Here is a 13,133-nt window from a genome sequence, read left to right as displayed (position 1 = left end):
CATTGACGCCAACTCCCTAAACTCAGAGCCTCTCTTCTCTCCACAACCATGCCGGAAGTTAGCTCCACCGTGGCACCCCAATAACCTTGCAGTTCTGTATGGGCCACACAGACAAGATTAAGCACAACTGATCCCAGCCTTGTCAGAAAGCCTGGGATAGCCCAGAACACGGAAACACAGGGGGTCTGTGAGGTGCTGCTGCAAGGTCATTTCTCATCCACCTCCCTGACTTTCATGGAGGCTGACCGCTGTCGTAACAGTTCTCATTGCCTCCAGATTCTGATGAGGTCTGAGGCTTTTGGCCTCACTCCATCCCTACCTCCCTACTTAGGGTTCGGCCACAGCCTGTGAAACTGCTTAGCTGCAGCCTAGATTGGCTCCTTGGCAACAGAGCACCCAGATGGCGTTGTCATCCAGCCTCTCATTTCTGTGCCATCCTGTGGGACAAGGAATCAGAGAAGTTAGCACCTTTTCTTATCTTGATTTCGCTGTCTCTGTACTAAACTGTCTGGCTCTACAAAAGGCTTATTGTTTCTCTACTATCCAAGTTTATCAGACAGACCCACCACGTGCAGATGTCACCTGGCCCAGCACAAGGAAACACTGACACTCTGGTTTCTGCTATTTCTGGGACTAATCAAGTTCTGTGTCTCCACCTCAGGAATCTCATGCTTTCTTCCAGCACCCATGAACTTGTGGCAGACCAACTCATTAGCTTACAAGTGGCAGAAAGTCTTAGGCCATCACAGTTCTCGCTGTCACCCAAAGTAACACCAGGAATGCTGCATTTTCCCTGTGTTCAGATCATGTGATAAAACATGAACACTTCGTCATTTCACTGGAAACCTCCCTGGGTAGAAGCTGGAGCCCAAACAGACTCTGTTGGATGCATTCCTTCTGATTTCCACGAGTGGGCTCTGTTCAGCTAAACGGTAGTTTTAAGGAGAGAATACAGGTTTGGTTCATTACTCACCAGCTGTCTATGGCAAGTTTTCTTTTTTTTATTTCTTTGCAACTTCTAGGCCAGGAAGAAAAGAAAGAGGCACAGACTTTGTTCTCCCAGCACATCTCAGGAGAATGGATCACTGTTTGAAAAGGTGAGAATAATTCTCATTAACAGGTCTGGCGCCATTGAGACCATCTTTCTCAGTCATCAGCTCTCAACCCCTGCCCACTGCATCGCTCATCACTATGTTCTTTTTTTTTTACTCCGTCATTAACAGCTTTGTTTTTATTTTTTTTAATTGTTTATACATTTATTCATATGTGTAAACATTGGGGTACCTCTCCCCCTGCCCCCGACCTCCCCCTCCCCCATCCTCCTCGCTTCCAGGAAGAACCTGTTCTGCCCTCTTCTCCAATTTCGTTGAAGGGAAAACATGAGATAATAAGAAAGACATACAGTTTTTGCTAGCTTGAGCTAAAGACAGCTACAGAGAAATCCCTAGTATTGCTTCCATGCACTTGTGTATTATCATCACTATGTTCTGAAGTCCCAAGAGGTCAGGGATTCTTTCTGCTAACATATCTGATCCAGCCTTGCAGAGGTGTGCATGCCTCTGGTCCCAGCACTCAAGAGGCTGGGGAAGGAAGATAATGAGTTTCAGGCCAGTCTGTGCTAGATAGCCAAACCCTATCTCAAAAAAACAAGAATAAGAAGGAGAAAGAGAGAGATTGATCCAACAATTAGTATAGGCTGAACATGGAATCTCACTTTCAACTAACTTTACACGGTGCACATGTAAGACCATTTGACACATTCCTTCAAGAGATTACATTCTAGAGGGAGGAAGTGAAGTAGGCTAAGACAGGGAGAGACCTGGACTCTTAGGACTTAATATTATAATTTAGATTGAACATTTTTTTTCTCACTCTCTGAATCTTTGAATTGCAAACATTTTTAATAGCTTCTGAGGCTCCTTTCAATTGCAAATGTACACAGATTGTTCACACCTCAACCTAGAGACAGCTCAATCCACCACCCTAGCCCAGGAACCACCCAAACCCCTCCCCATTCATTGATCATTGGTGATCAAAGTATGGCCAGGTTTTTCCTCTCCCATAGGTTAGCACAGGTTTTAAAGCACCTAGATACAGAAAACACTCTCTCTCTCTCTCTCTCTCTCTGCTTCCGCCTCACACCTGACCATCATAGCCTTTTGTAACTTTTTTCCCTAACTTTTAATAAACTTTTATTATCACCCTCACAACACCTACATCCTGCTGGATGCATCCACGTGGGATATAAGAATCTCAAGTTTCTATTCATCAGTGACTATAACAGAAGCACATAAAGAGGGAACCAGTGGAGACTGGGTAAGGAGAGTTCCACAAGGAGGAAATAGAAACTGGCAACTTGCTGGAGAAGGGATCAGAAGTAATTCAGAGAAGGTTGACACTGATAGGATGAAAAGGAATTCTCGACAAGACATGAAGGAAAGGGGAGAGATCACTCCAGAAAGGGAAGAAAACACACAAGATGGCATAAAGTGGTAACAGAGCACAGTACAGCCTACTGAAAACCATAGGTCAGTCGTGTGCCATGCCCAGAACATATTTTGTAATGCTGGAAGAAAGGGTGTTAAAAAAATAAAGTCCAGCCAGGAAATTAATGGAAGTTAGTAATTGAAAGGCCCTGTACATTGATTAAAAAGCCTAAAAATTATTCCAAAAGTCTGACAGAGTTGGGGGGAGGGGAGCCCACATTAGAGATCCAGACAACCCCAATAGAGAGCTTTCTTGGGTACACACTTGACATTCTAATCCTCCCTTTCTTCATCTTCCTACTCTTGGGGATCAAAGGAAATGGTATATGCAAATTTGTCTTTTAATAGGTGAGCTGAAATAAATAATAGAACCAATAATCATGGAAAATATCATCATCCTGCCTATTCTGAGGAATGGAATAAGGGTGGTGACTAGAGGGGGATGTGCCTGACACAGCAGTGCCATCAGCTCCCTCTGGAATCCTGAGAGCAAGGCCACAAGAGTGAGAGTGGCTGGGAAGGGACCCAGTTGTTACTTCTCACAGCCACAGAGACACAGAACGGGCCACAGGATGTGCCTCACTTAGCATCCTGACTGCTTTGACCCCAGGAAGGAGCAGAAACCCTCCCCAATTCACGTCTCAAGCTGGCTGCCGAGTGTGTTTTCTATGCGTCTCCAGGACTCCTCTGTCCCAAGACTTCAGAACCCACCCAGCTCTACTTCCTGGGCACCCCACTGCTGGGCAACCCAGTGGGCAGCTGAAGGAACTGCACCACTGGGAGTGATTTACCTGCACTGCAGCCTTTGGTGACCACACTACATATCTACAAGTGTTTATTCCCCACTTAGTACATTTCTTTGTAAATTCTGGAATTTGTAATTTTTCATGTTTAAATACCTTAAGCTGCATATCCTTGTTTGCTTTTTGCTTGCTTATTTTTAACGGTCTTTGAATATGTAAAACCATTTTAGCTCACTGGCCATGCAAAACAGGCGTGGGCCATAGTCGGCCAACTCCTAATCTTGAAAACAAGATTACAACATCGGTGTTATTCCCGTTTTCCCATCCACTTGCCTCCTCCTGGGATCTAGCATATGACCTGACCTGCAGTGGAATCTCAGTATAAGTTTGTTGCAAGAATGCATCTGGGAGATGTGACTTATGCTTTGTAAGCATGAAACCATGCTTTTTTTTTGGTAGGCAGTCCTACCAAAAAAAAAAAGAATCTGAGGAGCACAGCATGGTGGTGCACACCTATAATCCCAGCAGTCAGGAGACTGAAGCAGAAGGATTAAGAATTCCAGACATAGCAAGACTCTGTCTCAAGAAACCTAAATGAATGAATGAATAAATAAACAAATAAAATGAATTTGATCTCTGCTAAGTTAATTCTCTACTTGCCAAGGTGAATTGTTCCACTTGGGACTCCTTTGAGTATAAAAATAAATCTTACATTCTTTTTTCCTAAATATCTATTCCATTGGAAGCTTTCCAACTGTCCCACACCTACAGATGCTGGCTGTAAATACCTGCTGGAAGTCAGATGGGAGGAGATACGAGGAGGTAAGTGCCTAAAGTATAGCTACTTAGGTCTCCAGAGGCTATTTTAGAGCTGGACAGAAAGAGGGAGGGAGGGAGAATGAAAGTTACCCTCTCAGGTCTGGGTAACTCACCCCGGGGGTGGAGCCCAGTGGTACAGCCTGTGCATAGCACACAGAGGCCCTGGGAACCTCTCCACCACCTGCTACACTCATATTCCCAACCTGCCCAAGAAAGAGCCGTACACGCAGGAGGCTGTCCCCTTAGACACCTTGGTTTCCTCATGGCTAAAACAACAATAATAATTTAAGTCTATAGTTCTTTATCCAAAACCCAGCACCATTTTAGAAGTCAAAAATTTAAGGATTTTTCAAAAGAAATAGGTCAAGCATACCATAGCTAGCCTAATATCTCCAGCAGAATCTAAGGCCGTACTCACAGTTGAATATGGTACTGCTCTTTTTTGAATTTTAGAGTTGTGAATAAGGAATTGTTGACCTCCAATAAGGAACTGACCTCACAGGGCTGTCATAAGGTTCAAATGGAGATAACTCATGGCCATGCACTATAAAACACTGAGAAAACATTAGGTCATGTCTACTTCTTTGTAAGTGTTGGCCTCACCATCCACTTCCTAACGTCTGCTCCACAAATAGTGTGGAATCAAAGGAAAGCCAAAGCAAGCCCTCCTGGAAATGTCTTTTGTGTCAAATAACCTATGGAGTTGGGAGGAAGAGGGAAGGGCCAGACAACAATAAAGTCTAGGGAAACCACCACTGGCTGTGTGTAACAAAGGCCCTTTTTCAAACCTAGTGTGGTAGCACACACCTATAATCCAGCACTTGGAAGGCTGAGGTAGGAGGATCGAGAGTTTAGGGCCAGCCTGCGCTGCATAGTGAGACCCTGTTTCAAAAACAAAACAAAACAAATGCCCTGTTTCCAGGAATCACCTGCAATCATTGGTCCCTTAAGTTTGCAAAATCCATGCCTTCCCTTGACTGTAAATTATCATGATGAGGTCAGTCTAAATTTCTAGGTAGTCCTCTGGTAATAAAACAAAAATTTTAATAGGGCTCAAAATTCCATGTAGTTCTGCAATATAAAACAATTTTTAAAACTGAAGCGATAGCAACTGCATGAAAAATAAGTAAAAATTATTAAAACATGCACATAAGTTTTTATTTAGCAAATTTATGATTAAATATGCTCCAATACCACCTCAATATTATTGATTGATTTGCATATCTGTGACAAAACTGGGAAATCCTAATTGTTATATTATTAATTTTGCTCTGAAAATTCAATAACTAGAATCCATTCCATTACCTTCAGAACAAGAATCATCATGAAAATTCATTCTACCTCTAATTTTTGTGCATTTCCCTTGGACTGGGTTGGACTGAGAAGAGATGCCTTGGGAAAAATATTCATCTAGCTGATTACAGGAACCCAGAGTGGTCATTTCACCTCTGTAGGTATCATTATTCTCTCCTCTTAGGTAGAGAGACGGGGGTTAGTGAGGAATATGCAAGAGTAATCTGCAAAGATATACTAGGGAACCCAGGGACAGAGTGTGTCATTGATGTTTTCCCAGGAATCCTTGTTACTCTTATGAAAGAAACATCTTAGTGCATTTGGGAGGCACATTTTCAATTTTCACTCCAATTTGGAAGAGAATGTTCTCTGCCAAAGATCTTTAAAACCCACCCTAACCCAGAGCACAGCAGAGCCTGCAGGCACCTAGCAGAGGGCCTTGATCCAGCATCAAGAGCAGCTAAAACACTTGCTCCTAGGCTAACAAGCAAAGGAAGACCCAGACTAAGAGGCCCTCTGAGTGGCCACATGGCAAGGATAGACCCAGGAATAAAGGCAGAGAAGCAAGAAGTGGACGGAGACAGTACTGCAGCATGGTTAGAAAAGCAAACCCTTACCTCCCTTTGGGGAAGTTCCCATTCTTCAACTTCCAAGTGAGGATATCAACAACTCTCCCAGGGATATCATGCACATCAAATGGGACAGTTTACAAGTAACACTTGTGTGCTGTACAAACACTACCTATGTAGTTAACTTCTTTGGAGTTGTGGAATGTACTCTCTGCCCCTATTGCCTACTCCCCAGATAATGTGGCATCTGAATGAAGACGGCCTAATGAGCCTTCGTGTACCCAGTGGTCCCTAGGTTTAGGAGAAAGAGGAAGGGAAACAGACAAGACACTGAGACGAGAGGTTCTCCAGGGTCCTAGGCTATTCTTTGTTATCAAAAAAGTTCCTGTTTCCAGGAATTACTTATTGATCCTTGTGTTTGCTGATTAATGCCAGATCCTCACCAAAATTGGAATTGGGGTAGGGGGTAAAGTGCTGGAGGAGTGGCTCAAGTAGTAGAGCACCTACTTTGCAAGCATAAAGCCCCGAGTTCAAATCCCATCCCACCAAAAAAGTAAAATAAAAATTTGAAAAGGGGGGGTAGGTTTATATACAGTTTATATTTGTTCTCCACACTGTAAGATTCTTCTCACCAAAAATCCTTCATGTATTTCTCCTTGGACAATGACTCCTGAAGGCCCAGAACCTCAGGGTATAAAGCACCACTACTCTATGGGGTAAGGAGTAAAGAAACCCCAAGATCATGACTGAAGGCTGAGCAAACACACAGACCAAGGCTCAGAGCCCTGAAGCAAGAGGTAGTCAGTACAGCCACTGGTTAGGACAGGCAGCTCTGGAAGCAGATTCTGGGGTAGGGTTGGGGTGGAGGGTAATACAGTGAGCTCTGGCGCTAACCCCTTGTCACTTGAGTGGCCCTGGATAACTTACTTGATCTCTCCATACTTCAGAGAGAGAAAGAGATAGCAGTACTACTGACCACATCAAATGCAAAGCACAAACACGAGGCAGGTAAAAACAATGCTGGCATACCATAAGCTCCAACTGGTACCATGACAATGTTTAACACTTTTTAGACAATTCAGTGTAGACTTCTTGCTGGTTGGTTGGTTGGTGGATGCGAGGGATCAAACCCAGGGCCTCATTCATGCTAAGCACATGCTCTATCACCGTGCTACACCTCAAGCCCAAACATTTTAGTTATTAAGCACATGTCAAAGTTTTATTAAAATTGATATAAAGGGCTGGGGATTTAGCTCAGTGATTGCACATGAGGCCCTGGGTTCAATCCCCACACCAAAAAGAAAAAGAAAACTGGCGTGTAAGGCCCTGGGTAACCATTTCAAAGATTCCTCTTCTGTAGGAATATTTTAGAAGAAAAGAGAACACTTAAATAGTTTTAAAAGAGCCAAAGAGGGCTAAGGAAGCAGGTCAATGGTAGAACACTTGCTTAGCATGCTCAAGGACCTGGGTTCGATCCCCAGCACCACAAAAACTAAACAAGGAAAAATTAAAGTTTAGCCCCCAGTACCACAAAGAGTAATAATTATGTTGCTAAATTCTTAGGCCAGGTGTGGTAGCTCAGGCCTGTTATCCTAGCTTCTTGAGAGGCAGAAATCGGGAGGATCACAGTTTAAGCCCAAACCAGGCAAAAAGTTCATGAAATCCCTTCTCCCATGTGGAAACACAAATAGGAAGATCTTGGCCCAGGTATAAAGCGAGACCTTATTTGAAAAACACCAAATGCACAAAAGCCTGGCAGAGTGATTCAGTGATGGAGCACTGCAGAACGCCCTGAGTTCAACCCCCAGTACCACCAAAAAAAAATTAAAAGTCACTAGATTCTTAACTGACAGACCTCTGGAGAGTTGGGAAACATTTTCCCAAAATAATCCTTAATCCCCTGAAGTTCATTGGAAGACCATTTAAACATTTTGTCAAGAATGTTAATTTTTCCCGAAAGGATTCTGCCTTCTAAATTTCACTTAGTCTTAAACCTTTCTCTCTCCATTCCCTGCTATCTCTGCCCTTCCTTCCCTTCACAGATATACATCATACTCCAAACTCTTTCTCAGTGTCTACTACTAGAGAAGCCAAAGGGAAACACTAGCTAGCTCCTCCTTTAAAATACAGGTTTTTAAAATTAGAGATAAGGGCAAAATAGTTTCTGCTGGGTATTGAGGGGGGGGAGCGGGAGGGGGTGGAGTGGGTGGTAAGGGAGGGGGTGGGGGCAGGGGGGAGAAATGAACCAAGCCTTGTATGCACATATGAATAATAAAAGAAAAATGAAAAAAATAAATAAATAAATAAAAAATAAAATACAGGTTTTTGTTATGATTAAGGTACAGAAAGACTAGTAGATCAGGAGATAACTTCCATAGAAAAGATATTGTTATATTCATGGTTCCCAAGAGGAAGGGATGTGCTCTGCCAAGGAGGGGAGGGGTGGATAGGCCATATTTATATAACAGGGACTCTTTTACAATAGGGGCGTTCCAGCAGGGTATGGTGGCACAGGAGTTCCATTCCAGCCTGGGGTATAATCAATCAATCAATAAAAACTGGGGGATTTAAAGGAAGACCCAGTCATTGTATTGACTAACTCCAGTTTCTTCCTCTAACCTGGGTCATCAAGTTATTTCTCCATCCTATTTTTCCTGCAGGCAATGATCCTTCACATACTGGAAAGGGAAGCCCCTCCCCAACGCCAAAGCCCTGTGCCAGAAGGATGCCAGGAAGACCCAACCAAAGTCAGGACCCCTGACTAAGCTGGCTATGTGCGTGCATACCTCTTCGCTCCCCACTTTCATCTTTTCGTTATATAATCTTGAAGCAATTGTCTGAAAGGGGAAGATATTTTTCTAGACCACCTCTCCTTCCAGTCTAAGCAACCAAAGATGAACTCCTTTGCTGCTTCACCACCTCTCTCTCTCTCTCAGCTGAACTCTAGAAGCATAGGTGGTTAAAACTGATCTGTAAAGATCCCCAGAGTGAGGCCTCTGGCCCAGGACTCCTGTAACATGGGGAAGCACCAGGAGGCAGAGAGAGCCAGGAGGAAACGTGGGCTGGAGTCTTTGTTGTGGTTTCCACAGGAAGGAACAGGCACAGCAGGGTGAACACGTTTAGGATTGGCTAGTTGGAACCATTTCAGTAGGCTTTGGGGCATAGGGGCTATCCCCAATCTGGTATCTGGCCCTGGGTGACTAGAGTAGGTGGATAGTGGCCCACAATGTAATTCCAATAGAGGAGGTGTTTGGGGTATGGACTCCAGATGACAGATGAAAGGTATGCTGCCAGGCAAGTTGTTTGCTATCTCTAGGAATTGATTAGCCCTGGGAGGGGCAATCTTGTCTCCTGTCCAGGGTCAGCAAGAGCCCAAGATGTCAAAAAAAAAATACAAAAAACAAACCCAGTGGTTAATAGAGCCAAATTCCCATCCCCATACACTAAATTAGGGCACCCCAAATACACTTCTATCACCAGATGTATTGAACTCTGTTGTACAATAGTTTGATGGTATTTTGCCTGTAAGACTGAATTCTGTGCTGGATCTCCCGGTGGCTCACACCTGTAATCCTGGCTACTCAGGAGGCAGAGATCATGGAGGATCATGGTTCAAAGACAGCCCCAGCCAAATAGTTTGTGAGCCCTACCTTGAAAAAAACTCATCACAAAAAAAATTTTAAAGGCTGACAGAGTTGCTCAAGTGGTAAGAGCACCTACCTAGCAAGTGTGAGGCCCTGAGTTCAAACCCAAGTACCGCAAAAAACAACTGAATTTCGGTGCGTAGGGATTCTGATTCCATGTTTGTATTCTTAGTTCACAGTATGGGGCCTAGCCCAAAGCTTCCAAACTCATGTATCATAGCACCCTAGTATGGCATAAATAGATTACAGGTGTCCCAGGGATGCTGATGGTAATAAATTTTTTTATACTGACACATAACCCAAAACTGTGTTTTCACAACCATTTAAATTTTTACATCAGTTAAAATTTTATTTGAGGGGCTGAGGATGCAGCTTAGTAGTAGAGCACAACTAGACCCTAAGTTCAAGCCTCAGCACCACCAGAAAAAAGAAAAAGAAAAACAATATTTGAACATAACTTACATGGATCCTTCTATATATTTTCTAAATTCAGTTCTTATCATCTTGACAAAAGACTTTAGACAAAACACTCACAACCAGAGAGCATTTTTTATTGGCTACACCAAGGAGCACCACTCCCAGAAATACCAGGCAAAAATAAACCTTTTATATGTGGTATATGATGCAAAGGTTTATAGGCATTAGTCTAGCAGGATTTAAAAAGAGGGTATGAATTAAATCACGTAAGATTGCTTGAATGGATCGATGAATGAAACCAAAATACTGGCTTGTCTCTTAGTCATTACAAATCACCAGGCTCTCTAAGACTTGCTTTTCAAGCTGGAAAGAGAGAACAATGCTTATCTTATAGGATTATGAGGATTAATAGGCAATGGTGTAAGTGAAAGTTCAGCTGTAAAGCTTTATGGAAATCTAATTACTACCACCTTTGCGGTAAACAACTGGACTACCACTTCCCTAACTGATCTCTCTTCAACCTCACCCCTCTGCCATAGATCCTGTTCTCATCAGCAAGTTATTTTTCAAACGCCTCCAGATTGAAATCACTCTCCAAATTAAAAGCCATAGGCAACTCCCTTTGCCTACTTGGCCACAAGAACCTTTAATTACCTGGTTGCAAGTTCTCTCTGATCTCTGTGACACGTCCCAGGGAGTGCCCAACACCAACCTAGTAGGTTCACCAGCCACCAGAGCTGTGAGGTCCCAGCGCCAAGCTATACCAGGCAAAAGTTTACCCAGGGAAGGCAGAAGCAACAGCACATACAGGCAAGTTCAAATGAGGCAGGGAAGCAAAACTGAGGTTTAGGGGCAAGGTAAGGACATAAACCACGTGATTTGATGAGGTTGAGCTGATTAAATTATGCTGCCTTAACAAACTTCAAAACTCCAATTAGAGCCAGGTGCTGGTGACTCACGCCTGAAATCCTAAACTACTCAGGAATCAGAGATCAGGAGATCACAGGTCAAGCCAGCCCAGGCAAATAGTTTATGAGACCCTATCTTGAAAATACCCAATACAAAAAAAAGGCTGGTTGAGTGGCTCAACTGGTAGGGAGCCTCACAAGCCTGAGGACCTGAGTTTAAGCCCCACTAGTACTAGAAAAAAGATCACATCTCTGTGTTTTAGAATAATAAATAGCAACGTCTTGGCTACTCAGAACCATTGTTTAATGATTAAGGGTTGCTAGACAGCATGACCACATGTGTTCCCCCAGCTTAGAACGTATAAAGACCACAATAAGAGGCAACACTTTGAGTCTTTACTCTCATTTGCTGCGGGGGGGGGGGGGGGGGGGGGAAGGAAATGTTTCACCCTTCTTTTTTTTTTCATTGCTCCCTACTTTTATCCTGTTATACTAAAATAAATCCTTACTAAAACTTCCACCTTGTGCAACTCTCCATTTTGTGAGACTCCTTGAAATTCTTTTCATATGTGGATCTCAAGTTCTGTGGTTTCCAGCTGCTCAAGAGGTAAGGCATAACAACCTTGTTTGGATCCCACATGAGCAACACAGCAAGATTTCACTTCTTAAGGAAAATAGATATGCCTTGGTGATAAAGCATTTGCCTAGCACTCATGACTCCGTGGGTTTGATCCCCAGTGAAAGGAGGAGGAGAAGGAAGAGAAGGGGACTGGATACTAGAATATGCCTCTTTGACATAAGGATTTATTAAACCAAAATTATGGGAGACCATTGCTTTGGACTGAGCACCACTGGCCCCAACAAACTAGATTAAAAAAAAAAAGAGTTATAGTAAATACTTCATAATCAAACTGAAACTTAAGGAAGCAGATAGATTGCAAAACAGACCAGTTTTTCCTGCAATTAGGAGATTCCAGTTACCTGAGTCAGCATCAAAAGGAAGTACCCTCTGCTTTAATCCCTGCAAACAAAGTAACCTGGTGTTACCAGTCAGGTTTTTTCTTTTTTGTTGTTTTTTGGGGTTTTTTTTTTCATTGTTTCCTTATTACCTCCTCACAAAGCCTAGCAGCTCTCATTCTGTTTTGTAGAGTGGACGCTACCATAATTCATGAGTTGCAAACAAAAGCCAATTAAAGGCTTTTCAACCCAGAGCAAAAAAATAAATAAATAAAGATTAAATTACAAAAAAAATCAGTTATAGATTCCACAGGCCCTGGCCGGAACCCAGGGCCTTGCAAATGCTCAGTGTGACCTCTACCACTGAGCAACACCCCCAGCTGGTTGGGATTTTGTCTTTTGACAGGATGTTTTGACCTGGTTATTTGGAGAAATTGCTCTGAAAACAGAATAGAAATTACCCTTTTGTAAGGAAAATTTACATCCAAGAAGGAAATCTCTACTTGTGTTAGTGTCTCTGCTCCTGGAACAGAAGGATGACTAAATCACTAGACTCTTATCAACTGAGAAGTACTGAGTTAAATCTACATAATAAATCTTACCCTTAGTCACCTTGCTATCTCATCTTCAGCCACCCCCACAGTGTCCTTTTTTCTCCCAGTGTAACAGGTACTTAAAAGCTACTTTTGCTAAAAAGCACTGACTCCTTACTTGGGCCCAGGAATGAAGTGAAAGTGCTGTCAGTGGGGCAGTTTGATCGGATTTCCAAATTCCTGGTGTCCCATGGGAAGTATCCAGGCAGCACACGTGGGTGTAGTAAGAGAGGTGATGGCGTTTATCCAGGATTAAGGAAAGGTGTTACAAAAGGCCACGGTGGGCCAGGTGGAAGCCAGAAGCAGTCTTTCTCTTTCCAGATGTTTTTAAAACCTACACTAACCTAACCACCAATAATCAATGAGTGGGGCGGGGGGATGGGTGGTCTCTGAGCTGAGGTGGGAGTGGTTTGAGTTGTCCCCATCCCAGGGTGTGAATAACCTACACACATTTGCAATTGAAAAGAGGCTCAGAGAAAAGAGAAGTGTGTTCAACATGAAATACAGTATTATGTCATTTATGTTTTAAGAGTCCAGAACTGGGCTGGCAGAGTACCTCAAGTGCCAGAGTGTCTGCCTAGCAAATGTGAGGCCCTGAGTTCAAACCCCAGTGCTGCCTAAAAAAAAAAAAAAAGTCCAGAATGTTCCCTAAGGCTAGTCTGCCTCAAAAACTGGATAAAAGTTGGACATCCTAGCCTCCACTT

General features: G+C 43.2%; 1 protein-coding gene across 1 annotated transcript in view; it reads right to left on the bottom strand.

Moving 5' to 3' along the window:
• Positions 1 to 10,779, bottom strand: part of Itln1 (intelectin 1) — a 61,738-nt gene extending 50,959 nt beyond the window's left edge. Inside the window, exons 1-2 of the mRNA XM_074048956.1 lie at positions 10,626 to 10,779; positions 974 to 1,085 (exon numbers count right to left, since the gene is read on the bottom strand). The gene's annotated coding sequence lies outside the window, so the exon portion shown is untranslated. The remainder of the gene's footprint in view (positions 1 to 973; positions 1,086 to 10,625) is intronic.
• Between the last annotated feature and the right edge of the window lie 2,354 nt (positions 10,780 to 13,133).

This window comes from Castor canadensis, chromosome 11 (genome assembly GCF_047511655.1).
Source record: "Castor canadensis chromosome 11, mCasCan1.hap1v2, whole genome shotgun sequence".
NCBI lineage: Eukaryota > Metazoa > Chordata > Mammalia > Rodentia > Castoridae > Castor > Castor canadensis.
Note: the sequence above shows the minus strand (reverse complement) of the source record. Positions and strands in the feature narration are given on the sequence as shown.